At 43.3% G+C, this 27,504-nt stretch overlaps 13 non-coding genes across 13 annotated transcripts; all 13 read left to right on the top strand.

The window, feature by feature from the left end:
- The first annotated feature begins 269 nt into the window (after positions 1-269).
- Positions 270-388, top strand: LOC139736750 (5S ribosomal RNA). Its single transcript, XR_011711306.1, has one exon. It is a non-coding gene; the product is annotated as a 5S ribosomal RNA (ribosomal RNA).
- Positions 389-1,199: 811 nt separating this feature from the next.
- Positions 1,200-1,318, top strand: LOC139736721 (5S ribosomal RNA). The gene has a single exon (XR_011711283.1). It is a non-coding gene; the product is annotated as a 5S ribosomal RNA (ribosomal RNA).
- Positions 1,319-2,134: 816 nt separating this feature from the next.
- On the top strand, positions 2,135-2,253 carry LOC139736749 (5S ribosomal RNA). Its single transcript, XR_011711305.1, has one exon. It is a non-coding gene; the product is annotated as a 5S ribosomal RNA (ribosomal RNA).
- An 817-nt stretch (positions 2,254-3,070) lies between these two features.
- LOC139736748 (5S ribosomal RNA) lies at positions 3,071-3,189 on the top strand. The gene has a single exon (XR_011711304.1). It is a non-coding gene; the product is annotated as a 5S ribosomal RNA (ribosomal RNA).
- An 811-nt stretch (positions 3,190-4,000) lies between these two features.
- Positions 4,001-4,119, top strand: LOC139736720 (5S ribosomal RNA). Its single transcript, XR_011711282.1, has one exon. It is a non-coding gene; the product is annotated as a 5S ribosomal RNA (ribosomal RNA).
- Positions 4,120-4,937: 818 nt separating this feature from the next.
- LOC139736738 (5S ribosomal RNA) lies at positions 4,938-5,056 on the top strand. The gene has a single exon (XR_011711299.1). It is a non-coding gene; the product is annotated as a 5S ribosomal RNA (ribosomal RNA).
- An 816-nt stretch (positions 5,057-5,872) lies between these two features.
- Positions 5,873-5,991, top strand: LOC139736726 (5S ribosomal RNA). The gene has a single exon (XR_011711288.1). It is a non-coding gene; the product is annotated as a 5S ribosomal RNA (ribosomal RNA).
- Positions 5,992-6,802: 811 nt separating this feature from the next.
- Positions 6,803-6,921, top strand: LOC139736719 (5S ribosomal RNA). Its single transcript, XR_011711281.1, has one exon. It is a non-coding gene; the product is annotated as a 5S ribosomal RNA (ribosomal RNA).
- An 818-nt stretch (positions 6,922-7,739) lies between these two features.
- Positions 7,740-7,858, top strand: LOC139736715 (5S ribosomal RNA). Its single transcript, XR_011711277.1, has one exon. It is a non-coding gene; the product is annotated as a 5S ribosomal RNA (ribosomal RNA).
- Positions 7,859-24,361: 16,503 nt separating this feature from the next.
- Positions 24,362-24,480, top strand: LOC139736792 (5S ribosomal RNA). Its single transcript, XR_011711345.1, has one exon. It is a non-coding gene; the product is annotated as a 5S ribosomal RNA (ribosomal RNA).
- An 811-nt stretch (positions 24,481-25,291) lies between these two features.
- Positions 25,292-25,410, top strand: LOC139736718 (5S ribosomal RNA). The gene has a single exon (XR_011711280.1). It is a non-coding gene; the product is annotated as a 5S ribosomal RNA (ribosomal RNA).
- Positions 25,411-26,228: 818 nt separating this feature from the next.
- Positions 26,229-26,347, top strand: LOC139736780 (5S ribosomal RNA). Its single transcript, XR_011711333.1, has one exon. It is a non-coding gene; the product is annotated as a 5S ribosomal RNA (ribosomal RNA).
- An 816-nt stretch (positions 26,348-27,163) lies between these two features.
- Positions 27,164-27,282, top strand: LOC139736713 (5S ribosomal RNA). Its single transcript, XR_011711275.1, has one exon. It is a non-coding gene; the product is annotated as a 5S ribosomal RNA (ribosomal RNA).
- The last annotated feature ends 222 nt before the right edge of the window (positions 27,283-27,504 follow it).

Genomic DNA, 27,504 nt, shown 5'->3' with positions numbered 1-27,504 from the left:
GACGCATCCATGGCCCCTCGGAACGCACAGCGCGCAGTCAAGAAAGTCAGGCCCACACCTCCATCAGCAGGTGTGTCTTGTGCCTCATAGGCACTGTTGCACCATCAGCATCCCATCCATGGTTACAGTCCTTCGCAGTCACTACAGCTTCGCTTTCATTGGTCAATGCCTTCCAGCTCCCTCTGGTGGCAGAGACGGGGCGTGCTGTAAAACCGTTCGTCCGTGAGGTTGAGGACAAGCATAAATCAGCTAAAGTCTGTAGGTATGTCGCCTACGACCATACCACGCTGAATATACCGGTTCTCGTCCGAACACCGTAGTAAAGCAGCGTAGGGCCTGGTCAGTACTTGGATGGGAGACCGCTTGGGAATACCGGGTGTTGTAGGCTTTTTGCTGTCTAAAATGCCTGCTCACCTCTTTTTATGAAACACTATATTTTTCTTCTCGGCAATTTTTCATGGTTTTTCCTAGTCGGCAATAAAGTAAAGACACCAGCTAGTCCTGTCCTAATTATTTTGAATGAAGTCCAAAGGGGCCCAATCGCCTCCTGCGCCTCGTGCTGTAGATACAGCATCGCAGACGTTTTGGCATCATTGCACACAAGGTGGTGCCTGAATCAGGATCCACTTCAAGACAGCCCACCGGAGACTGTCAGAGTACGATTATGACGTCACGCATAGTTAGAACTGCTGTTACGTAGTATAACTGTCACCAGGAAAAATTGCACGGCGCTGACCCGTACCTGGGACAGCCATCAAAAGGAATGTGCGTCAGGGGAAGCTGGTGGTACTCCTGGCCATCTCTCGGCCTTCTCTGGCAGTAAATGCATAGCAAACAAAGCAAGAAGGAATGCCTTCCAAAACAGCCATCATCATTTTCCTTCTACAGTAGGCAAGACTGATGAGGGGGCGCGTCGTGATATTCGGGACGCATCCATGGCCCCTCGGAACGCACAGCGCGCAGTAAAGAAAGTCAGGCCCACACCTCCATCAGCAGGTGTGTCTTGTGCCTCATAGGCACTGTTGCACCATCAGCATCCCATCCATGGTTACAGTCCTTCGCAGTCACTACAGCTTCGCTTTCATTGGTCAATGCCTTCCAGCTCCCTCTGGTACGTGGCAGAGACGGGGCGTGCTGTAAAATAGTTCGTCCGTGAGGTTGAGGACAAGCATAAATCAGCTAAAGTCTGTAGGTATGTCGCCTACGACCATACCACGCTGAATATACCGGTTCTCGTCCGAACACCGTAGTAAAGCAGCATAGGGCCTGGTCAGTACTTGGATGGGAGACCGCTTGGGAATACCGGGTGTTGTAGGCTTTTTGCTGTCTAAAATGGATGCTCTCCTCTTTTTATGAAACACTTTATTTTTCTTCTCGGCAATTTTTCATGGTTTTTCCTAGTCGGCAATAAAATAAAGACACCAGCTAGTCCTGTCCTAATTATTTTGAATGAAGTCCAAAGGGGCCCAATCGCCTCCTGCGCCTCGTCCTGTAGATACAGCGTTGCAGACGTTTTGGCATCATGGCACACAAGGTGGTGCCTGAATCAGGATCCACTTCAAGACATCCCACCGGAGACTGTCAGAGCACGATTATGACGTCACGCATAGTTAGAACTGCTGTTACGTAGTATAACTGTCACCGGGAAAATTGCACGGCGCTGGCCCGTGCCTTGGACAGCTATCAAAAGGAATGTGCGGCAGGGGAAGCTGGTGGCACTCCTGGCCATCTCTCGGTCTTCTCTGGCAGTGAATTCATAACAAAAAAGCAAGGATTCATATGGCAGGAACGCCTCCCAAAACAGTCATCATCATTCTCCTTCTCCAGAAGGCAAGACTGATGAGGGGCCGCGTCGTGACATTCGGGCAGCATCCATGGCCCCTCGGAACGCACAGCGCGCAGTCAAGAAAGTCAGGCCCACACCTCCATCAGCAGGTGTGTCTTGTGCATCATAGGCACTGTTGCACCATCAGCATCCCATCCATGGTTACAGTCCTTCGCAGTCACTACAGCTTCGCTTCCATTGGTCAATACCTTCAAGCTCCCTCTGGTGGCAGAGACGGGGCGTGCTGTAAAACCGTTCGTCCGTGAGGTTGAGGACAAGCATAAATCAGCTAAAGTCTCTAGGTATGTCGCCTACGACCATACCACGCTGAATATACCGGTTCTCGTCCGAACACCGTAGTAAAGCAGCGTAGGGCCTGGTCAGTACTTGGATGGGAGACCGCTTGGGAATACCGGGTGTTGTAGGCTTTTTGCTGTCTAAAATGCCTGCTCACCTCTTTTTATGAAACACTATATTTTTCTTCTCGGCAATTTTTCATGGTTTTTCCTAGTCGGCAATAAAGTAAAGACACCAGCTAGTCCTGTCCTAATTATTTTGAATGAAGTCCAAAGGGGCCCAATCGCCTCCTGTGCCTCGTGCTGTAGATACAGCATCGCAGACGTTTTGGCATCATTGCACACAAGGTGGTGCCTGAATCAGGATCCACTTCAAGACAGCCCACCGGAGACTGTCAGAGTACGATTATGACGTCACGCATAGTTAGAACTGCTGTTACGTAGTATAACTGTCACCAGGAAAAATTGCACGGCGCTGACCCGTACCTGGGACAGCCATCAAAAGGAATGTGCGTCAGGGGAAGCTGGTGGTACTCCTGGCCATCTCTCGGCCTTCTCTGGCAGTGAATTCATAACAAAAAAGCAAGGATTCATATGGCAGGAACGCCTCCCAAAACAGTCATCATCATTCTCCTTCTCCAGAAGGCAAGACTGATGAGGGGCCGCGTCGTGACATTCGGGACGCATCCATGGCCCCTCGGAACGCACAGCGCGCAGTCAAGAAAGTCAGGCCCACACCTCCATCAGCAGGTGTGTCTTGTGCCTCATAGGCACTGTTGCACCATCAGCATCCCATCCATGGTTACAGTCCTTCGCAGTCACTACAGCTTCGCTTTCATTGGTCAATGCCTTCAAGCTCCCTCTGGTGGCAGAGACGGGGCGTGCTGTAAAACCGTTCGTCCGTGAGGTTGAGGACAAGCATAAATCAGCTAAAGTCTGTAGGTATGTCGCCTACGACCATACCACGCTGAATATACCGGTTCTCGTCCGAACACCGTAGTAAAGCAGCGTAGGGCCTGGTCAGTACTTGGATGGGAGACCGCTTGGGAATACCGGGTGTTGTAGGCTTTTTGCTGTCTAAAATGCCTGCTCACCTCTTTTTATGAAACACTATATTTTTCTTCTCGGCAATTTTTCATGGTTTTTCCTAGTCGGCAATAAAGTAAAGACACCAGCTAGTCCTGTCCTAATTATTTTGAATGAAGTCCAAAGGGGCCCAATCGCCTCCTGCGCCTCGTGCTGTAGATACAGCATCGCAGACGTTTTGGCATCATTGCACACAAGGTGGTGCCTGAATCAGGATCCACTTCAAGACAGCCCACCGGAGACTGTCAGAGTACGATTATGACGTCACGCATAGTTAGAACTGCTGTTACGTAGTATAACTGTCACCAGGAAAAATTGCACGGCGCTGACCCGTACCTGGGACAGCCATCAAAAGGAATGTGCGTCAGGGGAAGCTGGTGGTACTCCTGGCCATCTCTCGGCCTTCTCTGGCAGTAAATGCATAGCAAACAAAGCAAGAAGGAATGCCTTCCAAAACAGCCATCATCATTTTCCTTCTACAGTAGGCAAGACTGATGAGGGGGCGCGTCGTGATATTCGGGACGCATCCATGGCCCCTCGGAACGCACAGCGCGCAGTAAAGAAAGTCAGGCCCACACCTCCATCAGCAGGTGTGTCTTGTGCCTCATAGGCACTGTTGCACCATCAGCATCCCATCCATGGTTACAGTCCTTCGCAGTCACTACAGCTTCGCTTTCATTGGTCAATGCCTTCCAGCTCCCTCTGGTACGTGGCAGAGACGGGGCGTGCTGTAAAATAGTTCGTCCGTGAGGTTGAGGACAAGCGTAAATCAGCTAAAGTCTGTAGGTATGTCGCCTACGACCATACCACGCTGAATATACCGGTTCTCGTCCGAACACCGTAGTAAAGCAGCATAGGGCCTGGTCAGTACTTGGATGGGAGACCGCTTGGGAATACCGGGTGTTGTAGGCTTTTTGCTGTCTAAAATGGATGCTCTCCTCTTTTTATGAAACACTTTATTTTTCTTCTCGGCAATTTTTCATGGTTTTTCCTAGTCGGCAATAAAATAAAGACACCAGCTAGTCCTGTCCTAATTATTTTGAATGAAGTCCAAAGGGGCCCAATTGCCTCCTGCGCCTCGTCCTGTAGATACAGCGTTGCAGACGTTTTGGTATCATGGCACACAAGGTGGTGCCTGAATCAGGATCCACTTCAAGACATCCCACCGGAGACTGTCAGAGCACGATTATGACGTCACGCATAGTTAGAACTGCTGTTACGTAGTATAACTGTCACCGGGAAAAATTGCACGGCGCTGGCCCGTGCCTTGGAAAGCCATCAAAAGGAATGTGCGGCAGGGGAAGCTGGTGGCACTCCTGGCCATCTCTCGGCCTTCTCTGGCAGTGAATTCATAACAAAAAAAGCAAGGATTCATATGGCAGGAACGCCTCCTAAAACAGTCATCATCATTTTCCTTCTCCAGAAGGCAAGACTGATGAGGGGCCGGGTCGTGACATTCGGGCAGCATACATGGCCCCTCGGAACGCACAGCGCGCAGTCAAGAAAGTCAGGCCCACACCTCCATCAGCAGGTGTGTCTTGTGCATCATAGGCACTGTTGCACCATCAGCATCCCATCCATGGTTACAGTCCTTCGCAGTCACTACAGCTTCGCTTCCATTGGTCAATGCCTTCCAGCTCCCTCTGGTGGCAGAGACGGGGCGTGCTGTAAAATAGTTCGTCCGTGAGGTTGAGGACAAGCATAAATCAGCTAAAGTCTGTAGGTATGTCGCCTACGACCATACCACGCTGAATATACCGGTTCTCGTCCGAACACCGTAGTAAAGCAGCGTAGGGCCTGGTCAGTACTTGGATGGGAGACCGCTTGGGAATACCGGGTGTTGTAGGCTTTTTGCTGTCTAAAATGGATGCTCTCCTCTTTTTATGAAACACTTTATTTTTCTTCTCGGCAATTTTTCATGGTTTTTCCTAGTCGGCAATAAAATAAAGACACCAGCTAGTCCTGTCCTAATTATTTTGAATGAAGTCCAAAGGGGCCCAATCGCCTCCTGCGCCTCGTGCTGTAGATACAGCATCGCAGACGTTTTGGCATCATTGCACACAAGGTGGTGCCTGAATCAGGATCCACTTCAAGACATCCCACCAGAGACTGTCAGAGCACGATTATGACGTCACGCATAGTTAGAACTGCTGTTACGTAGTATAACTGTCACCGGGAAAATTGCACGGCGCTGGCCCGTGCCTTGGACAGCTATCAAAAGGAATGTGCGGCAGGGGAAGCTGGTGGCACTCCTGGCCATCTCTCGGTCTTCTCTGGCAGTGAATTCATAACAAAAAAGCAAGGATTCATATGGCAGGAACGCCTCCCAAAACAGTCATCATCATTCTCCTTCTCCAGAAGGCAAGACTGATGAGGGGCCGCGTCGTGACATTCGGGCAGCATCCATGGCCCCTCGGAACGCACAGCGCGCAGTCAAGAAAGTCAGGCCCACACCTCCATCAGCAGGTGTGTCTTGTGCATCATAGGCACTGTTGCACCATCAGCATCCCATCCATGGTTACAGTCCTTCGCAGTCACTACAGCTTCGCTTTCATTGGTCAATGCCTTCAAGCTCCCTCTGGTGGCAGAGACGGGGCGTGCTGTAAAACCGTTCGTCCGTGAGGTTGAGGACAAGCATAAATCAGCTAAAGTCTGTAGGTATGTCGCCTACGACCATACCACGCTGAATATACCGGTTCTCGTCCGAACACCGTAGTAAAGCAGCGTAGGGCCTGGTCAGTACTTGGATGGGAGACCGCTTGGGAATACCGGGTGTTGTAGGCTTTTTGCTGTCTAAAATGCCTGCTCACCTCTTTTTATGAAACACTATATTTTTCTTCTCGGCAATTTTTCATGGTTTTTCCTAGTCGGCAATAAAGTAAAGACACCAGCTAGTCCTGTCCTAATTATTTTGAATGAAGTCCAAAGGGGCCCAATCGCCTCCTGCGCCTCGTGCTGTAGATACAGCATCGCAGACGTTTTGGCATCATTGCACACAAGGTGGTGCCTGAATCAGGATCCACTTCAAGACAGCCCACCGGAGACTGTCAGAGTACGATTATGACGTCACGCATAGTTAGAACTGCTGTTACGTAGTATAACTGTCACCAGGAAAAATTGCACGGCGCTGACCCGTACCTGGGACAGCCATCAAAAGGAATGTGCGTCAGGGGAAGCTGGTGGTACTCCTGGCCATCTCTCGGCCTTCTCTGGCAGTAAATGCATAGCAAACAAAGCAAGAAGGAATGCCTTCCAAAACAGCCATCATCATTTTCCTTCTACAGTAGGCAAGACTGATGAGGGGGCGCGTCGTGATATTCGGGACGCATCCATGGCCCCTCGGAACGCACAGCGCGCAGTAAAGAAAGTCAGGCCCACACCTCCATCAGCAGGTGTGTCTTGTGCCTCATAGGCACTGTTGCACCATCAGCATCCCATCCATGGTTACAGTCCTTCGCAGTCACTACAGCTTCGCTTTCATTGGTCAATGCCTTCCAGCTCCCTCTGGTACGTGGCAGAGACGGGGCGTGCTGTAAAATAGTTCGTCCGTGAGGTTGAGGACAAGCGTAAATCAGCTAAAGTCTGTAGGTATGTCGCCTACGACCATACCACGCTGAATATACCGGTTCTCGTCCGAACACCGTAGTAAAGCAGCATAGGGCCTGGTCAGTACTTGGATGGGAGACCGCTTGGGAATACCGGGTGTTGTAGGCTTTTTGCTGTCTAAAATGGATGCTCTCCTCTTTTTATGAAACACTTTATTTTTCTTCTCGGCAATTTTTCATGGTTTTTCCTAGTCGGCAATAAAATAAAGACACCAGCTAGTCCTGTCCTAATTATTTTGAATGAAGTCCAAAGGGGCCCAATTGCCTCCTGCGCCTCGTCCTGTAGATACAGCGTTGCAGACGTTTTGGTATCATGGCACACAAGGTGGTGCCTGAATCAGGATCCACTTCAAGACATCCCACCGGAGACTGTCAGAGCACGATTATGACGTCACGCATAGTTAGAACTGCTGTTACGTAGTATAACTGTCACCGGGAAAAATTGCACGGCGCTGGCCCGTGCCTTGGAAAGCCATCAAAAGGAATGTGCGGCAGGGGAAGCTGGTGGCACTCCTGGCCATCTCTCGGCCTTCTCTGGCAGTGAATTCATAACAAAAAAAGCAAGGATTCATATGGCAGGAACGCCTCCTAAAACAGTCATCATCATTTTCCTTCTCCAGAAGGCAAGACTGATGAGGGGCCGGGTCGTGACATTCGGGCAGCATACATGGCCCCTCGGAACGCACAGCGCGCAGTCAAGAAAGTCAGGCCCACACCTCCATCAGCAGGTGTGTCTTGTGCATCATAGGCACTGTTGCACCATCAGCATCCCATCCATGGTTACAGTCCTTCGCAGTCACTACAGCTTCGCTTCCATTGGTCAATGCCTTCCAGCTCCCTCTGGTGGCAGAGACGGGGCGTGCTGTAAAATAGTTCGTCCGTGAGGTTGAGGACAAGCATAAATCAGCTAAAGTCTGTAGGTATGTCGCCTACGACCATACCACGCTGAATATACCGGTTCTCGTCCGAACACCGTAGTAAAGCAGCGTAGGGCCTGGTCAGTACTTGGATGGGAGACCGCTTGGGAATACCGGGTGTTGTAGGCTTTTTGCTGTCTAAAATGGATGCTCTCCTCTTTTTATGAAACACTTTATTTTTCTTCTCGGCAATTTTTCATGGTTTTTCCTAGTCGGCAATAAAATAAAGACACCAGCTAGTCCTGTCCTAATTATTTTGAATGAAGTCCAAAGGGGCCCAATCGCCTCCTGCGCCTCGTGCTGTAGATACAGCATCGCAGACGTTTTGGCATCATTGCACACAAGGTGGTGCCTGAATCAGGATCCACTTCAAGACATCCCACCAGAGACTGTCAGAGCACGATTATGACGTCACGCATAGTTAGAACTGCTGTTACGTAGTATAACTGTCACCGGGAAAATTGCACGGCGCTGGCCCGTGCCTTGGACAGCTATCAAAAGGAATGTGCGGCAGGGGAAGCTGCTCTGCCCCCCCAAGGAAAAACGCAGTATCTGACATTTTTGTCGATTTTCACTTTTTTGCATAAATATAGTCAGTGGGCAATCCTCCTTCATATGATATATTCAGTTTTTTGAAAAAATGTTTGGAAAGCTACTTTTTCATAACTGCCAAACGCAGTATCTACACCTAACTTGCACTTTCCCCAAGGAAAAACGCAGTATCTACATGATGAATATTTCCCCAAGGAAAAACGCAGTATCTACAAAGCTAGTCTTAATAACCAGACACTGTTATCTATGTATGTGAATACTTTGCCCGTTGTCCTCTAATTTGAACCTAAATTACTCTCTTTAGATATACTTGCTCAATAATAAAACATGATGTTCAAAATATCTAAACGAAACAATAATGATTAGTAAATATCTTGATGAGATCGTGATCCTTATATAAAACACAGTTTGTGATTAAGACTAACCGAATGTACATTAAAACAATACAGCACAACACTCCTCTGTACTCTGTGTGCAAGCAGTTATGTAGCTCACACACACAGCAGCAGAGACTGAGAGCATTCAGCAGGACAGTGCCAACATGATTGTACGGACAGTGTGAACTCTGATTAAAACAAAATGCTTTGGCGGGGGAAATTACTTGTCAGCCTCGCCCTCAACAAAAGAAAATCTGCAGATAATGAGTAAGTTATTCAAAAGTATTTCAATATTGAAAGAATAAAGCTGATTGTTTGTCACACGAAGACAAATGATCAGCTTTACTCTTTCAGATTCTACCACAACGTTACAATGAACATCTTCCGTAGCCATTGTAACGGCTAGGGCTGCGCCCTAACGTTAGACCCTAACGTTAGTCAAAATTCCTGAGGCTTTGAATCCGAAAGTTTCGGCCAAAGGCAATAGGCCTAACATACCTTAGGACCTAGATCTAGACACTATTTGTGTTGTGTTGGATAGTAATAACAGTTAGAATCTAACTAGATTCTAAGTCTAAGAGTAAGACTTGTCTAACACTAACGTTACACTACAGTAAACGTTCGTAGAGTCTTGATTCGTAATGCTAGTGTCTTGCATCATGTAACTAGGTCTATAGGGCCTAGACTAGTTGCCCTAACGCTAGAAAGTCTAGGTCTAGTCTAACTTAAACTTAAATAACTTCAAAATGACGCATGCAAATTTGAAGGCAAAAAGAACAATTTGAATCTCGATGCACCTATAATTTTAAAAACTGCTCCCGAGTCCTCTTTTGATATGATGCAACGTATGTAAAACCTCTATCTAACGAGTTAGGACTAATTTGCTAGAACTGTTTATAAAACTAAGAAGTCTAACGTAAAACTGATTGTCAAAACTTACAATCCTAAGTCTAAGTTAGTGTCAATGTTCAATTATCTAGAGTTCTACTCCGTACATAATAGAATAGCTGACAATAGATTATTTGAAATGGACAAAATAGAATTTAGGCCTAGTTAAGAATAAGTTGCATTTTTATTCTTATCTATTAAACGCTAACGTTAGGCCTATGTTCGGCCTAACCCTAGTGAGACTGGGTTGCATAAAATGCGTGTTTTATGATCCCATGCAGCAGTGCATGCTACAACTTCAAGTAAAAAAAAGTTACATTACAAATTTACATGACATGAAAAACTTTGGTTCAGTCCAGAAGGAATAGGCCTAGAGTGCGGATGTAACTTCGATCTAGCGTTAGCCAGCCTAGCGGCTAGATCTAGATCAGTAGACCTAGATCTATACAGTATACTGTGTTAGATGTATTTTTCTCTAATTATAATGTAGGACCTAACACGTAAGTAGAGTCCTGTCTCGTGTAATGTTAGACTAAACTATCTAAGTTAGGCTAGGCCCTATTTTTTTTTTTCTGTCAGGTAGGGTATCGGGCATGTATAGCCTGAGGCTGATGACTAGTGTAGCCTAGTACAGTAGCCAGCCTAACTGATTAGAATAAACGATATAAAAACTAGTCTAGATCAATCTAGGTCCAGACATCCGATTTAACTGTTAGATTTATTTTGGTCTAGATTCTAGCCTAGACTGTACAGATCTAACCGTAACGTTAGATCTAGAAAATCTAGATGCTAGTACTAGTAGTAGTAGCCTAGGCCATGTAGCAACAGCCCTGGCAAGCTTCGTTATATTCAACACGTACAGCTAGATCGGTCTAGGAATGTTTTACTTTTTAGGTTTGAGCTGCAATCTGAAAAAGTAAAACGTTCAAAGACTGATCTGTAGTGTTATCTGCTTATAAATGCAGTTGTGAAGCCTGCTCTGTAATCAGGGCAGGGGCATAAATGGGGGGATGGAGGATGCATCCCCCGGCCCAGGGCCTAAGAACAGGTTGAGGATGGGTGCATCATGTATACTAATAGGCCTACTTGTACAATGTTGTATACATGTATACATTAACATAATTATGGGAGAAGAACCTGCCTAGGATCCGACCTCCTCCCCCCCCCCCCCCCCCCCTATCTGAGGAAATGTCTACACTTACCGCCTGACGTGCGTTGTAATGACTGGTGATTGGTACCGGGTATGCTTTCATAGTACTAGTACTACTACTACTAGAATCTTTAGATCTATCTAGTCTAGACTAAAATATATTACTATTAGGTCAAGATAGATGGAATGTCTGGACCTAGATCTAGACTAATCTTGCTATGGTGTATCTGGGCTGGCTGTACCTATATGTCTGATAACTGATACAGATAGTAAAATATTAAATAGCCTAGTCTGGAAGTGGGGGGGGGGGGGGCAAAGGCATGTATCCACTTTATCTTAGCACAGAAATGAACGCTTGCATTTCAAGCATAATGTAAAACATTTTTGTAAGGAATGTTTAACAAAAAAGCTTAGTGTTTGTTATTAGTTTAGATCCGGACCGATTATTGAAATATTGGTGTGTTTTTTTTTTTCATTTAATGTATTGCATATCTTTCTTGCTTTTCATTATTGGCAGATTTCTAAAGGATATCCCCCAACTTCCAGCAAAGAGTGTTACAGAATCTTGGCTGACCAATGTTCGTGCTGATGCCATTCCAAATCCACGCAGATCCTCACGCTATTTGTGCAAAGGTTTACGACTCAAACCTCGCAGATTATTCACAGATCGGTGTGTATTACTGTATCATATATAATATTTCTACGCAGGCTACAACAGTAATCACAACTGCGCTTTTTTTTCCTGCGTCATCTAGTGAGGCGATCTAAGGAGTCTTTGTGATATTGTTTGCAATTGCAAACTGTTATCCCAGAGAATCGAAGGCTTAATTATTCACTTGTTCAATTTTTATATCATAGAATTCAGTGGATTTAGATATGACAATGATCAAGAATAAAATAAAGAACAGAAAAGATTCAATTCGACGTCATTTAAGTTTAGATATCAAACCTACTGCAGCTACATGTGATAACGGCAACTCAAATTTTAATGCAAACAGTGTTGTTTGATTTAGGTTTTAATCAAAAGTGACATCAGGCATTTGTAGACATACATTTAAGCTTTATGAGTCAAGCCCAAAAGCTTTAATATAAAAGGTAGAGAATCCTATTCGCAGGCTATACCCGATTTTGTTTGAAATTAGCATCATTTTGAAGTACATGTTGATAGAGAACTATTATAGAAATGTATAAGTGCAATTTGGTGTAATAATGATATAATTTATGATAATTGATTCATTTTGAATTTCATGATGGAAAAACACGAAATTCAGAATAAAGAAAAACAAAAGAAAATCTAGGATACATTTCTGCTTCTGATCTGTGAAATACTGGCAGCTGAAACTTCAAAGATATTGTTGTGAGGTAAAAGACTATCTCCAGAAGAATTTTGATGAAGATTTTCAGTGACTTGCAAGTAGGATCCTTTACCGTGGTTCGGAGTGAATAGGGACACTGTTTAACATTCTTTGGATGATAGATTTTGTATAAAGACTAAAGACTTAGGGCTTATGCCTTTATTTTATGTCCATCCAGAATACTTTTCATGTGGTTATATTAAGAAATACAATTTGGGAGGATGAGTAATTCTTTTTTAAATAAAATGTCACTGTCCTTATTTACCTCGACTTCGGGTCTAATTTTCATTAATCTTTCATCTAGAGATTTCCTGAACTTGGAACACGGGCTTCCAGAAGTCACACAAGGAGGTGCTCTCAAAGCGCAAGGCTCCCTTGAACTGGTCTCTGGGGTTCCAGTAGTCCCAGAAGGAGGTGGTGTGAAACCTCAAGACTACCGTGATGAGGATCCTGGGGTTCCAGTAGTCCCAGAAGGAGGTGGTGTGAAACCTCAAGACTACCGTGATGAGGATCCTGGGGTTCCAGTAGTCCCAGAAGGAGGTGGTCTGAAACCTCAAGACTACCGTGATGAGGATCCCAGGGTTCAAGTAGTCCCAGAAGGAGGTGCTCCCAAACCTGAAGACTCCCTCGATGAGGATCCCGGGGTTCCAGTAGTCAGAGAAGGAGTTGCTCCCAAACCTCAAGACTCCCTTGATGAGGATCCTGGCTATTCGGTAGTCTCTGGTAGATTTGCTCCCAAACCTCAAGAGTAAGTTTCCTCCATGTAGATTAACTCTTAACGTGCCATGGTCGCCGAACGGCGACCTTAGTCCTGACGTGCCATGGTCGCCGATCGGCGACTAAGAACAGCGAGAAAAGCATTGATCATTTAAGTTCTTGTGGTACCGTAATGTGTTACACCAAGCAACTGCCAATGATATGTACTGGTAGCTGATTAGCATAGCCATCGTTTCCACTAAAAATATGAGCATGCTTACATTGGAAAATTTTGAGTAAATACACGATTTTTCAGCTAGATGTATTTTTCTCACATCGGGAAAATCCGCAGCGGGCGCAACCTCTGCGAGATGTGTATGGATCAAAAGTCTCATAGGTAAACCATGCGTGTGTATGCTATTGACTCTGCGTGTATTATCTATGCGGTTCCACTCGCATTGTTCCGCTTGGACGCTGTCCTGCGGGAAGCTGCTTTGATTTTGTCCCTCAAAGAGGGTCAGCTTTCGTTCGTCGGTCAAGTCTTTCATCCTTTTGTTTTGGTGAACGTCACTAATCATCCCCACGCTAGCATAGGAATTGCGCGTGGACAAAGGCCTGCCGATTTCAATAGAGTACGCCCGCCCGCGGTCCGCGTAGACAAAAGGAGGATTAGCAGGTTCTTCCTTCTCAGGTGGACAAAAGACACTACTAGTATTCCAGGGCCCGGGACAATTACTTTAGTTTCAAATACAGGATCTGGGACTAAAGGACTCAGATTTGGGAATGAATTACTTAGGCAGAAATAGAAATTGCCAAGACAAAATAAACTGCTAGTATCTTTGGAATCATACAATTCTAGAAGGCAATTTTGTTATCATTTGAAAGAGGAAATGTTGCTCTAAAACTTTCTCACAGAGTCAAGGGAGCGTTCCATTGAAGAAAAAACAAGACTGACTCTTTTTTTCCATACTACACAAAAAATTCTAATAATTTTTTTGATGTATCAAATATTTCTGCAATATTTCAGATTCAGATAGATATTGTGGCAAACTGACTGCATGACACGAAGGAGCAAACATTTCTTGATATATGTTGTGTAGAACTCAATTCAAAACAGTCAATAGTTTCAGAGATATGGCGGTTTTAAATTTCATTGTCAGTCCAGTCTCGAAACGTTCTGGCGTTAGGTAAAAACCTCTGGCACGTTAGGGGTTTTGGGCTTGGCACATTAAGAGTTAATCATTGTTCATTTCATTAAAGATGAATGTTTAAAAAAAAAATGAATGACTTTTACATAGTATCAGTCAAAAACACATTAATAACCCTACTTTAATAAAATCTTTTGATTTACTTGAGTAATATATTTTTCTGCATGTGATTTAATTCTTCAATTTGCTGCTTTCTCATTTTTTCCCTATGAAATGTATTTTGCACGATTCCATATGGGGGGGGGGGGAGGGGTTATATACATACAATGTATTATGTGTAATTTTCACTGAGGTTTGAGAAAACAATGTCCATCAATGCAATCTACTACAAACTAATAGGTGGAAATGCTCACCAACATTGTCACACAAATTCTCGATGTGGTTGTAGATTACTGTGCGCATAATATTGTAAATTTTCAGTCTATAGTTTTATGCTGGCTAGAGTATAAACTTACTACTTTGTGGAATATGAACAAGAAAAAATTTTATTATTATTATGTCTTGCAGCCATTGTAATGTTAGCAGAGTAACAAAATGCATTTTTTTGGGTCCTGTGTTTATCTACTAAAGAAATAATGCTGGCAATGGAAGAGAAAGAAAAGAATCATTATATGATTTATATGCCACTGATCTTTTTTTTTTTTGTAATTGTAAAGATGACATTAAAATTTGCTTTAGGAGTGCTAATTAATTGCATTATTATGATGTAAGAAACGTAAACATGCGCATGACATCTTTTATAGCAAAATGCCCTTTCAAGAAAATACATTCATAAGAAAATGTATAAATGTATATATATTTTTCACTGATTGACAATATGAAAGCTCACAATTACTTTTAGTATCAGAACCACATTCTTTTTTCATGCGAACAAAGATGTGTCACAAAAATTGCAAGTGACTAAAATTTGTTACAAAGAAATGAAACCTAGCCTTTAGTTATGTCGTATCAGCATCAACACTGACTTTTTTTAACAGACTTTCTTATGCATTCACCAATATAGCAATGCCTGGAGTAGAGAGCCAAATTCACAAGATGCAGAACCAGAGCCCATGGAAATTGATTCAGATGGAGAGAGTACTTATCCTTACTTGGACAATAGGTATGTCAAACAATTGATTAAATATCAGGGTTGGCATATTGCCGAAATGAAATCATTTTGTTGTAAAAACTCCCCCTTTTCCTGTAATTATTGTAACAAAAAATGAAATCACGGCAAGAGTGCGTTTGGATAATAGATCCGGATAAAGGGAGGCTGGAAAAGAGAGGTCGGACTGTATAGCTACATGACTTGTAATTATTATTTCACCTGTTGGAAAACAAAATTGGAAGCTGTTTGGATCTCGCTTTCTATATCTGTCTCACTCCCTTTCTGTCTCTGGCTCTGTCATTGCCCTTGTGTGATTATTGCAATTTAGTATTGGTGACAAATTCATTTCTGTACTCTATGTATAATTCCTTTGGCTCCCCAAGATCAAACCCACGTTCAAAATTACTCCTTAAGCCACTCCAAAGATTCTAATTATCCTCTTCCTATAATTTTATAATTCAGTGCAAAGTTCCAAATCATTTCAAAGAATTGTGTGAAACACAGATTTCATTTCACTTCCTCTTAATCACCTCAAAGTTTTTGTGTAGTACCTGCTATAGTATAATTGTTAAAAATCCAAGCTAAGAACTTCTGAAACAGTGAAAATTATGTTCATTGTCTGTTAATGAAAATATCCTTCATACGGTAATAAAACCCTCTGATTAAATGTTTCATTTATGTTTCTTTCAGAGACATCCGGGAATTGGACCATGGGCTTCCAGTAGTCCCAGAAGGAGGTGCTCCCAAACCTCAAGACTCCCTTGACGAGGATCCCTGGGTTCCAGTAGTCCCGGAAGGAGGTGCTCCCAAACCTCAAGACTCCCTTGACGAGGATCCCTGGGTTCCAGTAGTCCCGGAAGGAGGTGCTCCCAAACCTCAAGACTCCCTTGACGAGGATCCTGGGGTTCAAGTAATCCCAGATGAAGGTGCTCCCACACCTCCAAAGTAAGTTTGTCTATATGCAGACCTCCCAACATTTCCCAGTGTTTTAATATCATAATTTTCTGCTCTTCATTATTTTCCAGCAAAAAAATAAAATAATTACTGCATATAAATTCACATTACATTCAGCAGATTTGATAATAGATTGGACTTGTGTGATCTTGTAACAAAAGAAAATGAGTTTATAAACATTAATCTATAGTTCAAAACTAAACCCTAAAAGGGCCGGGGGGGGGGGGGGGGAGGGGTAATCCGCCCCCTCACCATTTCGTGCAGTAATTTTGCGGATTTTTTTTTATTTTTTTTTTTTGTCGCTGCAAGCTTTCATGACTTATTAATTTCTTTCCCCCTTTTTTTCTATTGTAGAAAAAGAAAGCGTCTGGCAGATCCTGTGGACAGACAAAAAAGGGATAAGGAGAATCACCCTATTCTTCAAGGAGAATGTGGTTCCAAATGCTGCAACTCCTGTCATCTCTTCACAGAAGAAACAAGAACCAAAATTTGGAGGTCATATTGGGATATGTCTTACAACCTTCGGCAACAGTGGCTGGCTAGCTGCATAACAATTACAGATGTGCAACGGAGGACCGTTCTTCCTACAAATTCGCGTCGATCACATTCCCGGAGATACACACTGCCGATTGATGGAACCAAACGTTCTGTCTGCCAGAAGTTCCTGCTGCAGACACTTGGTTACACCAGCGACCGCGTCATAACTGAGACAGTGAAAAAAAATGTCACATTCACCGATCCTGGCAACTGGAAGCGACAAGCGTGGAACCACACCATGTCCTCGTAGTATTGATCGTAGTGTCATCAAAGAGCACATTGAGTCATTTCACCCACAAATCAATCATTACAGGAGGGAACATGCGCCAAATGTGAGGTATCTACCACGTGATGTTACACTGGTAGAAATGTACTCACTATTTCATAAGAAATACCCCGACTACTGCGGCATTGAAACTTATAGAGAAACTCTGAGAGAACTTAACATATCGAATGCAATGCCTAAGGAAGACAAATGTTCAGCATGCGAAGATTTCAAGAACAATGCGAACAAATCACAGAGCGATGAAGACAAATTCACACTGCATAAGATCAAGGCAAATGAAGCTAAGGAAGCCTATGATGCTGATATGAAGGCCAAATTTCCTGACAATGTCCTGTGTTTTGCCATGGATATGCAGAAAGTGTTGATACTTCCTCGGATGCCCTCTTGCAAAGATGCCTTTTTTTTAAGTAGACTCGTAGTTTTTAACGAGACATTCGCCAAGATGGGCTCTGAAGAAAGGCCAAGCTACTGTGTCTTCTGGAATGAGTCTGTTGCTGGAAGATGTGCCGAAGATGTTGCAAGCTCAGTGTACGCCCTCCTTCGAGTGAATCGAGACATACAAAAACTTGTTTTGTGGTGTGACAATTGTGGGCCACAGAATAAAAACTATGTGTTCTTTACCATGCTAGCCACAGTGGTAAATGACCCCTCTATCAGCTGTGAGGAGATCACTCTGAAATACCTTACTAGGGGTCACACTCATAATGCTGCAGATTCAGTGCATGGGAACATTGAGGAGAAGCTGAGAAAAAAGGGGGACATCTACGATTATGAAGATCTTCTCAGTACTGTCAAGAAGTCACGGAAGAACCTAGAAGTCATCAAACTATCCATAGATGACTTCCGTGATTGGTCATCCGGCAAGAAGTCCTTCCGTACCACCCCTGTGCTTTTGACAGATGTTGTGGAGGTGCAGTTTAGCAAAGGCTCGCGCAAACTGCATTATCGAAAGCGCTTCACAGATGATCAGGAAGAGCTTGACTTTTTGAAAGTCAAACACAAGCTGTCTATCCCCCCAAACCGGCAACGTGAAAGAGGGATCCCTGGGCCAAAGAAAGCCAAGATCGTACAGAGTCTGTGTCCAAAGATGCCGGAAAACAGGCGCTACTTTTGGGCAAATTTGGCAGAGAGCGATGTCAGAGATCTGTGCACTTTTTCAGATTAAGATTATGCTATTTCTATGCCTCACTGGACCATAGATGGGTGATTTTATTGTCATCCCCATCTAATGCAAGTTTTTAGTATGAATTTGATGTACTCTATTTGCAAAATTGGGATTATTCATATTATTACATTTCAGTTATAATTGATTTGATAAATAATGTTGATGTGTGATGTATCAGTTTTCGATGATGATGAACATTTTGAGAAAGAAAGAATATGTACCCACGTCAGGTATGATTGGTCATACCAATAATATCTTAGGGCTACCCAAGCCTATCGCATTATATCTGCTTTCCAAAGATATATCTTTGCACCAGTGTGCACTCTTTTGTCCTATTTGAACATTTGGGTTTCCATAAACTCAGTGATAACAAGTCACAGTATGTGCTATAGAGAGGAAATTATGTGTAATATTGTGTGTGTTTTTTTCTTCGTTGCAGAATTGCTCAGTCAGATATGACTGTATCATCAGGGTCCAACCTTTGATGTGAGCAGAAAAATGTGATTCCGACATTACCAGTTTACTAGCTACAAGTAAAACTGTTAGATTTTTTCTACCGTAAAGTCGTAAGGCTAACTTTACCTCCATTATGGCAATTTTCACTTCACTACGATTATTGATTATAAAATGGGACACAAAATCCCATCTGTGAGGAGATCACTCTGAAATACCTTACTAGGGGTCACACTCATAATGCTGCAGATTCAGTGCATGGGAACATTGAGGAGAAGCTGAGAAAAAAGGGGGACATCTACGATTATGAAGATCTTCTCAGTAATTTTCACTTCACTACGATTACTGATTATAAAATGGGACACAAAATCCCATCTGTGAGGAGATCTGCATCTTAATTTGTGAAATAACATGGATTCTTTCCCAGAACAACTGTTTGTGGCATGCAAGGTATGTATAAGGTATGTACGCGAATATAGACTATAATATGCAAATGCTGACAGCCATGCATCCAGTAAATGTTCGGTGCATATTTAAAGTGCTATGCGTCAGTAAAACATGTCCAGAAAATTTTGATACCACGTTCGCATGGAATGTATGAACTTGCCATAGCCATGCGTCTAGTAGTCTTCTTTCTGGATGCATTGCAAGAGATATGAGTAGTTTGTTTGTTTGTTTGTTTGTTTGTTTGTTTGTTTTTTGTCAAGCCCACCGAGGTAAGGGGAGACTCTAGGAATCGTCAGCGGTGTCCGTCCGTCGTCCGCCCGTCCATCGTCCGTCTGTCCGTTGTCCGTTCGTAACGCCACAAAAACATGAATAATTCTTTACTAAGGGCTTCAATTTCAATCAAACTTGGAGGCTTCCCTCCAAGTTTGATTGAAATTGAAGCCCTTAGTTGTAATACAAAGTTACACATTTTATTAAATATGAAGGTCACTGTCAGGGGTCAACACATTTTTAGGGCCCAATGTTATTTTTCTTTTTTACGGTGCGTTTCTATTATTTCTAATAACTTGGTTCAGAAGTCAGTTTGTGACAAAACTTAGATGGTAGATGTCCCTTGGGAAGTTGAAGTGAAAATTACTCAATCAAATTTACTGATCTATATGCAGTGCATATATTATTTCGTTCTTTCCTGATGAAATGTCATAACTGAATTGTTATTGCAATTGGGCGCTATCATTATGACATATTAAAGTGTAAATCCCTCAATTCCTTGTGTGTGTATATATGTATATAATATAAAATGCAGTGCATACATTATTTCATTCTTTCCTGATGAAATGTCATAACTGAATTGTTATTGCAATTGGGCGCTATCATTTTGACATAAGTGTAAATACCTCAATTCCTTGTGTGTGTGTAAATATATATGCAGTGCATATATTATGTCATTCTTTCCTGATGAAATGTCATATTAAACTGAATTGTTATTGCAATTGGCGCTATCATTTTGACATAAGTGTAAATACCTCAAAATAGGAAGGAAATATTGGTATTGGCTGCTAATGAAATAAAAAAATTCAAACGCCTGTAATTATTATTTCATGTTGTACACTGTTTAAGTGAGATGTTATTAATGTGGCTATAAAAAGTCAAATGAATATCCAACTGTTGCTAATTTGAAAGTAAAATTGTTATGACTGAAATTATGACTTATGTATAAACGAATGATTTGCAGGTGGCTTTATGCCACTGCGTGCCAAAGTGTTCTCTTTGTACAATGAGAGTTAGGATTAATGGAAGCATGATGAGATGTGGAAAATTAGAAACGACCATTGGTTTTGGCTTTTAACTGTACAAAACAAACATTTCATATGTATAAAAAGTGTCAATCACATAGTACAGAACTTAGTATCGTGCATCGATTTTGTAAAGTCATAATTTTGTTCCTGTTCCATAAGATACTTCAAACCAGCCAATGAAAAGAAAGTTGAATAAATTCATCACTGAAAAAAAAAAAAATCATACTTTCCAAGCTCAGTTGTCATATCTTACGGAAATCCCTCATTGGAAGATAAATGTATTTTTCAGTTTATATTTTGCTTTATTATCTTAAATTCTGTCCTCTATAGTCACTCTATTTTTCAATACTAATGAGGTAGATTTTAGAATATTTCACATAACTGCTCCTCTGTGTGTGTGTGCATGTAAGTGTGTGTGTGTGTGTGTGTGTGTGTGTGCAGGTGTTTATGTATTTCTCAGTTGGTGTGTGTTTGGCTGTTTTTTGTTTTTTTAACAGAGCGCTGACTTTTTTTTTTTGGTGGTTTTCTACCAATTTAGCGTTTTGCATTTGCTGATCTGTAAATTCAGAAGTACTTCTTTCAGCCAAATAATAAAGAAAGAGAATCTAAAAATGATGCTAAAACATGTAATACACAAAATGAGCAAATGTCTGAATAACTGCCCAAAGTTGGTACCACATGGTAAATTAGTTTATAGCACCATGCAGTCTTAAATTGTAATCCATTTTGTTTTTGAATTTCATCTAAAATGATCACTTTTTCTTGAATTATGATGCATAACCAGTCATTCTTTAATGATGAAATAATAAAATGAACAAAATACTTTTTTTAGATACTTTCATTTCCTTGTTGAAACGTGGCGTTGTGAAGGGCTTTCCAAAAATGTCTTCAAACAGGACCATAGATAATTGGGGGGGGGGGGGGGATGGGGGTATGCATCTCCCAAGTTTGGGAATGGTTTGTACAATGCACTGGCGCAGATTTGCTCGCGCTTTCTATTCATTAGGGGGAGGGGGGGGGGGGGGTGGCGACATTTTGTATTATTACGACATATACCCCTTCCCCATGAACAGATTTTTCTGCATATACGCCACCGATACAATGATATGTACATACATGGTCACATGGAAGTAGGAGAAAATTATAGCGAGATCTGCGATTTTGGTTCAGTAATTTGTTTTCTAGGGTACGTTTTGTGATGCAATGTCGAGGGCCAAACTAACTCCTTTTGACTTTAAGCTGGACGTCAAGGAATTCCATTTACGGCGTGCCATAGCTGTCTGCTGTAATCGATTCAACTATTTCAATTTGCACCGTTACGTCGTCGAGTACAAGTCAGTTGCAAATTGCAAAGGATGTGCAATGATAGTCAATAATTGGACTAACTGCAGATGTGTATGGTCAGCGTAAGAGTCATTTATTTCAAGTCTTGTGAAAGCAATATAGGGAAACTTTGAGACCTCGACTTGACAAAATATGCCCTAAAAAAAACATTCTGAACCAAAATTGATGATCTAATTGCCATTCAGTGATATTAATTTTTCCATCCATATTTTAAATTGTATATACGTGATAATGTAATTATCAATAAAAAATGCATTCCTGACTGATTAACACTAAGGAATAAAATGATGTACATACTTCCTTTTTCTGTTGGGAAACTTGGCATTGTCGGGGGGGGGGGGGGTCAAAAATTCTCTCTTTAATAACCTCTGAATAAATGTTTTAATCTGAATAATTGTTTTGACATTAAAAAGACACATTTGATTACAAAACACAAACACACACGTAGACAGATAGATAGATAAACACACACATATTTGAATCAATGCAAAACAGGCATACCTAGAAAATTTTGACTGCGCACGACTGGTATGTATCATCTGCCTTTTGCATACTGCATTGTTGCATAAATTAGCGTATTTAGACCAAGTTCATTCACCTCTGACCTTTGATACGGGGCGGATCTTTCGCAAAAACTAACCAGTTCATCTACTCTTGGTGGTTTTACGTACCATTGTGTCATGTTTCATGAAAAATCGCTCAGGGGTTCATCTCAAGATATAGTGTTACACGGGGTGAAAATAGCCTTTTTTAATCAAGGTCACTGACCTTTGACCTTTGCAGTGGGGCGAATCCCTCCCAAAATCTAATCAGTTCATCTACTCTTGGTGAAGTACCATTGTACCAAGTTTGATGAAAATTTGCTCAGGGGTTCTCAGGATATGGCATTTACGGGGTGAAAATAGCCTTTTTGTTTTTTACAAAGTTCATTGACCTTTGACCTTTGACGTGGGGCAGATTTCTCAAAAAGTATAATTACTTCATCTACTCTTGGTGGTGTACCATTGTACCAAGTTTGATGAAAACTTGCTCAAGAGGTTCTCAAGTAACAGTGTTTAAGGGGTGAAAATAGCCTTTTTTTAACAAAGTTCATTGACCTTTGACCTTTGATGTGGGTCAGATCTGTCCCAAAAACCAATCATTTCATCTGCTCTTGGTGGTTTACAGTGGTTTGCCATTGTTGTACCAAGTTTGATGAAAATTCGCTCAGGGGTTCTCAAGATATAGTGTTTACGGTGTGAAAATAGCCTTTTTTGACAAAGTTCGTTGACCTTTGACCTTTGAACTTGGGTGGGTCTCGGCCAAAATCTAATCAAAGTTCATTCATTCCTGGTAGAGCATCTCTGTGCCAATATTGGTGAAAATCTACCAAGGGGTTCTCAAGATACAGTGTTTACGGTGTGAAAATAGCCCTTTTTTACAAAGTTCGTTGACCTTTGACCTTTGAACTTGGGTGGGTCTTGGCCAAAATCTAATTAAAGTTAATCTATTCCTGGTAGAGCATCTCTGTGCCAAGTTTGGTGAAAATCTACCAAGGGGTTCTCAAGATATAGTGTTTACGGTGTGAAAATAGCCTTTTTTGACAAAGTTCGTTGACCTTTGACCTTTGAACTTGGGTGGGTCTCGGCCAAAATCTAATTAAAGTTCATTTATTTGTGGTAGAGTATCTCTGTGCCAAGTTTGGTGAAAATCTACCAAGGGGTTCTTGAGATATCATGCTTACAAGAATCTCGTATGGACGGACGGACGGACCAATTGACGAACAGATGGATGTTCGGACGTACGGACGGACAGACAGACGGACTGCTGGACGGACAATAAGAAAACATAATGCCTCTGGTGCTCTAACGGGGCGGAGGCATAAAAAGAATAGTGTATTTAGCCTTCACATAGTTATTTTTGTGTAATTTCTTGTTCATTTTAAGGAAATTTATTACTTGACAATAGAGGGCGTCCTTGCTCAAAGAGGGCGCCCTCCATTAATTTAAATGCATTTTTATTTTCAATATACATTTTGAATGTATAAACATGTATTCTAGGTTGATTAATTAACAATGATAATGAGTAAAATTTAATCCTAGTCATTCCACTGTAGATACTGCGTTTTTCCTTGGGGAAATTCGTTCCTTTGTAGATACTGCGTTTTTCCTTGGGGAAATCAGTCATTTGCTGGGGGTTTCCCCAAAGTATCTACATTTTCATCAATAACTTAAAAACAAAACAAAATCACAAAATGATATTTTCGAGGGAAATTGGTAGCTAGATAGACTATAATTCCGCAATGAAGAAATTTTTCAAAAGAATATATTTTCCAGGGGCTTTGGCCAAAAGACAAAATGGTGAATATCTCGGCTATTTAGAAATGGGGCTGGATGTAGATACTGCGTTTTTCCTTGGGGGGGCAGAGCTGGTGGCACTCATGGCCATCTCTCGGTCTTCTCTGGCAGTGAATTCATAACAAAAAAGCAAGGATTCATATGGCAGGAACGCCTCCCAAAACAGTCATCATCATTCTCCTTCTCCAGAAGGCAAGACTGATGAGGGGCCGCGTCGTGACATTCGGGCAGCATCCATGGCCCCTCGGAACGCACAGCGCGCAGTCAAGAAAGTCAGGCCCACACCTCCATCAGCAGGTGTGTCTTGTGCATCATAGGCACTGTTGCACCATCAGCATCCCATCCATGGTTACAGTCCTTCGCAGTCACTACAGCTTCGCTTTCATTGGTCAATGCCTTCAAGCTCCCTCTGGTGGCAGAGACGGGGCGTGCTGTAAAACCGTTCGTCCGTGAGGTTGAGGACAAGCATAAATCAGCTAAAGTCTGTAGGTATGTCGCCTACGACCATACCACGCTGAATATACCGGTTCTCGTCCGAACACCGTAGTAAAGCAGCGTAGGGCCTGGTCAGTACTTGGATGGGAGACCGCTTGGGAATACCGGGTGTTGTAGGCTTTTTGCTGTCTAAAATGCCTGCTCACCTCTTTTTATGAAACACTATATTTTTCTTCTCGGCAATTTTTCATGGTTTTTCCTAGTCGGCAATAAAGTAAAGACACCAGCTAGTCCTGTCCTAATTATTTTGAATGAAGTCCAAAGGGGCCCAATCGCCTCCTGCGCCTCGTGCTGTAGATACAGCATCGCAGACGTTTTGGCATCATTGCACACAAGGTGGTGCCTGAATCAGGATCCACTTCAAGACAGCCCACCGGAGACTGTCAGAGTACGATTATGACGTCACGCATAGTTAGAACTGCTGTTACGTAGTATAACTGTCACCAGGAAAAATTGCACGGCGCTGACCCGTACCTGGGACAGCCATCAAAAGGAATGTGCGTCAGGGGAAGCTGGTGGTACTCCTGGCCATCTCTCGGCCTTCTCTGGCAGTAAATGCATAGCAAACAAAGCAAGAAGGAATGCCTTCCAAAACAGCCATCATCATTTTCCTTCTACAGTAGGCAAGACTGATGAGGGGGCGCGTCGTGATATTCGGGACGCATCCATGGCCCCTCGGAACGCACAGCGCGCAGTAAAGAAAGTCAGGCCCACACCTCCATCAGCAGGTGTGTCTTGTGCCTCATAGGCACTGTTGCACCATCAGCATCCCATCCATGGTTACAGTCCTTCGCAGTCACTACAGCTTCGCTTTCATTGGTCAATGCCTTCCAGCTCCCTCTGGTACGTGGCAGAGACGGGGCGTGCTGTAAAATAGTTCGTCCGTGAGGTTGAGGACAAGCGTAAATCAGCTAAAGTCTGTAGGTATGTCGCCTACGACCATACCACGCTGAATATACCGGTTCTCGTCCGAACACCGTAGTAAAGCAGCATAGGGCCTGGTCAGTACTTGGATGGGAGACCGCTTGGGAATACCGGGTGTTGTAGGCTTTTTGCTGTCTAAAATGGATGCTCTCCTCTTTTTATGAAACACTTTATTTTTCTTCTCGGCAATTTTTCATGGTTTTTCCTAGTCGGCAATAAAATAAAGACACCAGCTAGTCCTGTCCTAATTATTTTGAATGAAGTCCAAAGGGGCCCAATTGCCTCCTGCGCCTCGTCCTGTAGATACAGCGTTGCAGACGTTTTGGTATCATGGCACACAAGGTGGTGCCTGAATCAGGATCCACTTCAAGACATCCCACCGGAGACTGTCAGAGCACGATTATGACGTCACGCATAGTTAGAACTGCTGTTACGTAGTATAACTGTCACCGGGAAAAATTGCACGGCGCTGGCCCGTGCCTTGGAAAGCCATCAAAAGGAATGTGCGGCAGGGGAAGCTGGTGGCACTCCTGGCCATCTCTCGGCCTTCTCTGGCAGTGAATTCATAACAAAAAAAGCAAGGATTCATATGGCAGGAACGCCTCCTAAAACAGTCATCATCATTTTCCTTCTCCAGAAGGCAAGACTGATGAGGGGCCGGGTCGTGACATTCGGGCAGCATACATGGCCCCTCGGAACGCACAGCGCGCAGTCAAGAAAGTCAGGCCCACACCTCCATCAGCAGGTGTGTCTTGTGCATCATAGGCACTGTTGCACCATCAGCATCCCATCCATGGTTACAGTCCTTCGCAGTCACTACAGCTTCGCTTCCATTGGTCAATGCCTTCCAGCTCCCTCTGGTGGCAGAGACGGGGCGTGCTGTAAAATAGTTCGTCCGTGAGGTTGAGGACAAGCATAAATCAGCTAAAGTCTGTAGGTATGTCGCCTACGACCATACCACGCTGAATATACCGGTTCTCGTCCGAACACCGTAGTAAAGCAGCGTAGGGCCTGGTCAGTACTTGGATGGGAGACCGCTTGGGAATACCGGGTGTTGTAGGCTTTTTGCTGTCTAAAATGGATGCTCTCCTCTTTTTATGAAACACTTTATTTTTCTTCTCGGCAATTTTTCATGGTTTTTCCTAGTCGGCAATAAAATAAAGACACCAGCTAGTCCTGTCCTAATTATTTTGAATGAAGTCCAAAGGGGCCCAATCGCCTCCTGCGCCTCGTGCTGTAGATACAGCATCGCAGACGTTTTGGCATCATTGCACACAAGGTGGTGCCTGAATCAGGATCCACTTCAAGACATCCCACCAGAGACTGTCAGAGCACGATTATGACGTCACGCATAGTTAGAACTGCTGTTACGTAGTATAACTGTCACCGGGAAAATTGCACGGCGCTGGCCCGTGCCTTGGACAGCTATCAAAAGGAATGTGCGGCAGGGGAAGCTGGTGGCACTCATGGCCATCTCTCGGTCTTCTCTGGCAGTGAATTCATAACAAAAAAGCAAGGATTCATATGGCAGGAACGCCTCCCAAAACAGTCATCATCATTCTCCTTCTCCAGAAGGCAAGACTGATGAGGGGCCGCGTCGTGACATTCGGGCAGCATCCATGGCCCCTCGGAACGCACAGCGCGCAGTCAAGAAAGTCAGGCCCACACCTCCATCAGCAGGTGTGTCTTGTGCATCATAGGCACTGTTGCACCATCAGCATCCCATCCATGGTTACAGTCCTTCGCAGTCACTACAGCTTCGCTTCCATTGGTCAATACCTTCAAGCTCCCTCTGGTGGCAGAAACGGGGCGTTCTGTAAAACCGTTCGTCCGTGAGGTTGAGGACAAGCATAAATCAGCTAAAGTCTGTAGGTATGTCGCCTACGACCATACCACGCCGAATATACCGGTTCTCGTCCGAACACCGTAGTAAAGCAGCGTAGGGCCTGGTCAGTACTTGGATGGGAGACCGCTTGGGAATACCGGGTGTTGTAGGCTTTTTGCTGTCTAAAATGCCTGCTCACCTCTTTTTATGAAACACTATATTTTTCTTCTCGGCAATTTTTCATGGTTTTTCCTAGTCGGCAATAAAGTAAAGACACCAGCTAGTCCTGTCCTAATTATTTTGAATGAAGTCCAAAGGGGCCCAATCGCCTCCTGCGCCTCGTGCTGTAGATACAGCATCGCAGACGTTTTGGCATCATTGCACACAAGGTGGTG

The sequence above is a fragment of the Diadema antillarum genome, unplaced genomic scaffold (genome assembly GCF_040938485.1).
Source record: "Diadema antillarum isolate AM-2024a unplaced genomic scaffold, OU_Dant_1.0 seq00000662_RagTag, whole genome shotgun sequence".
Taxonomy (NCBI): Eukaryota; Metazoa; Echinodermata; class Echinoidea; order Diadematoida; family Diadematidae; genus Diadema; species Diadema antillarum.
This window is presented reverse-complemented; position numbering and strand designations above follow the sequence as displayed.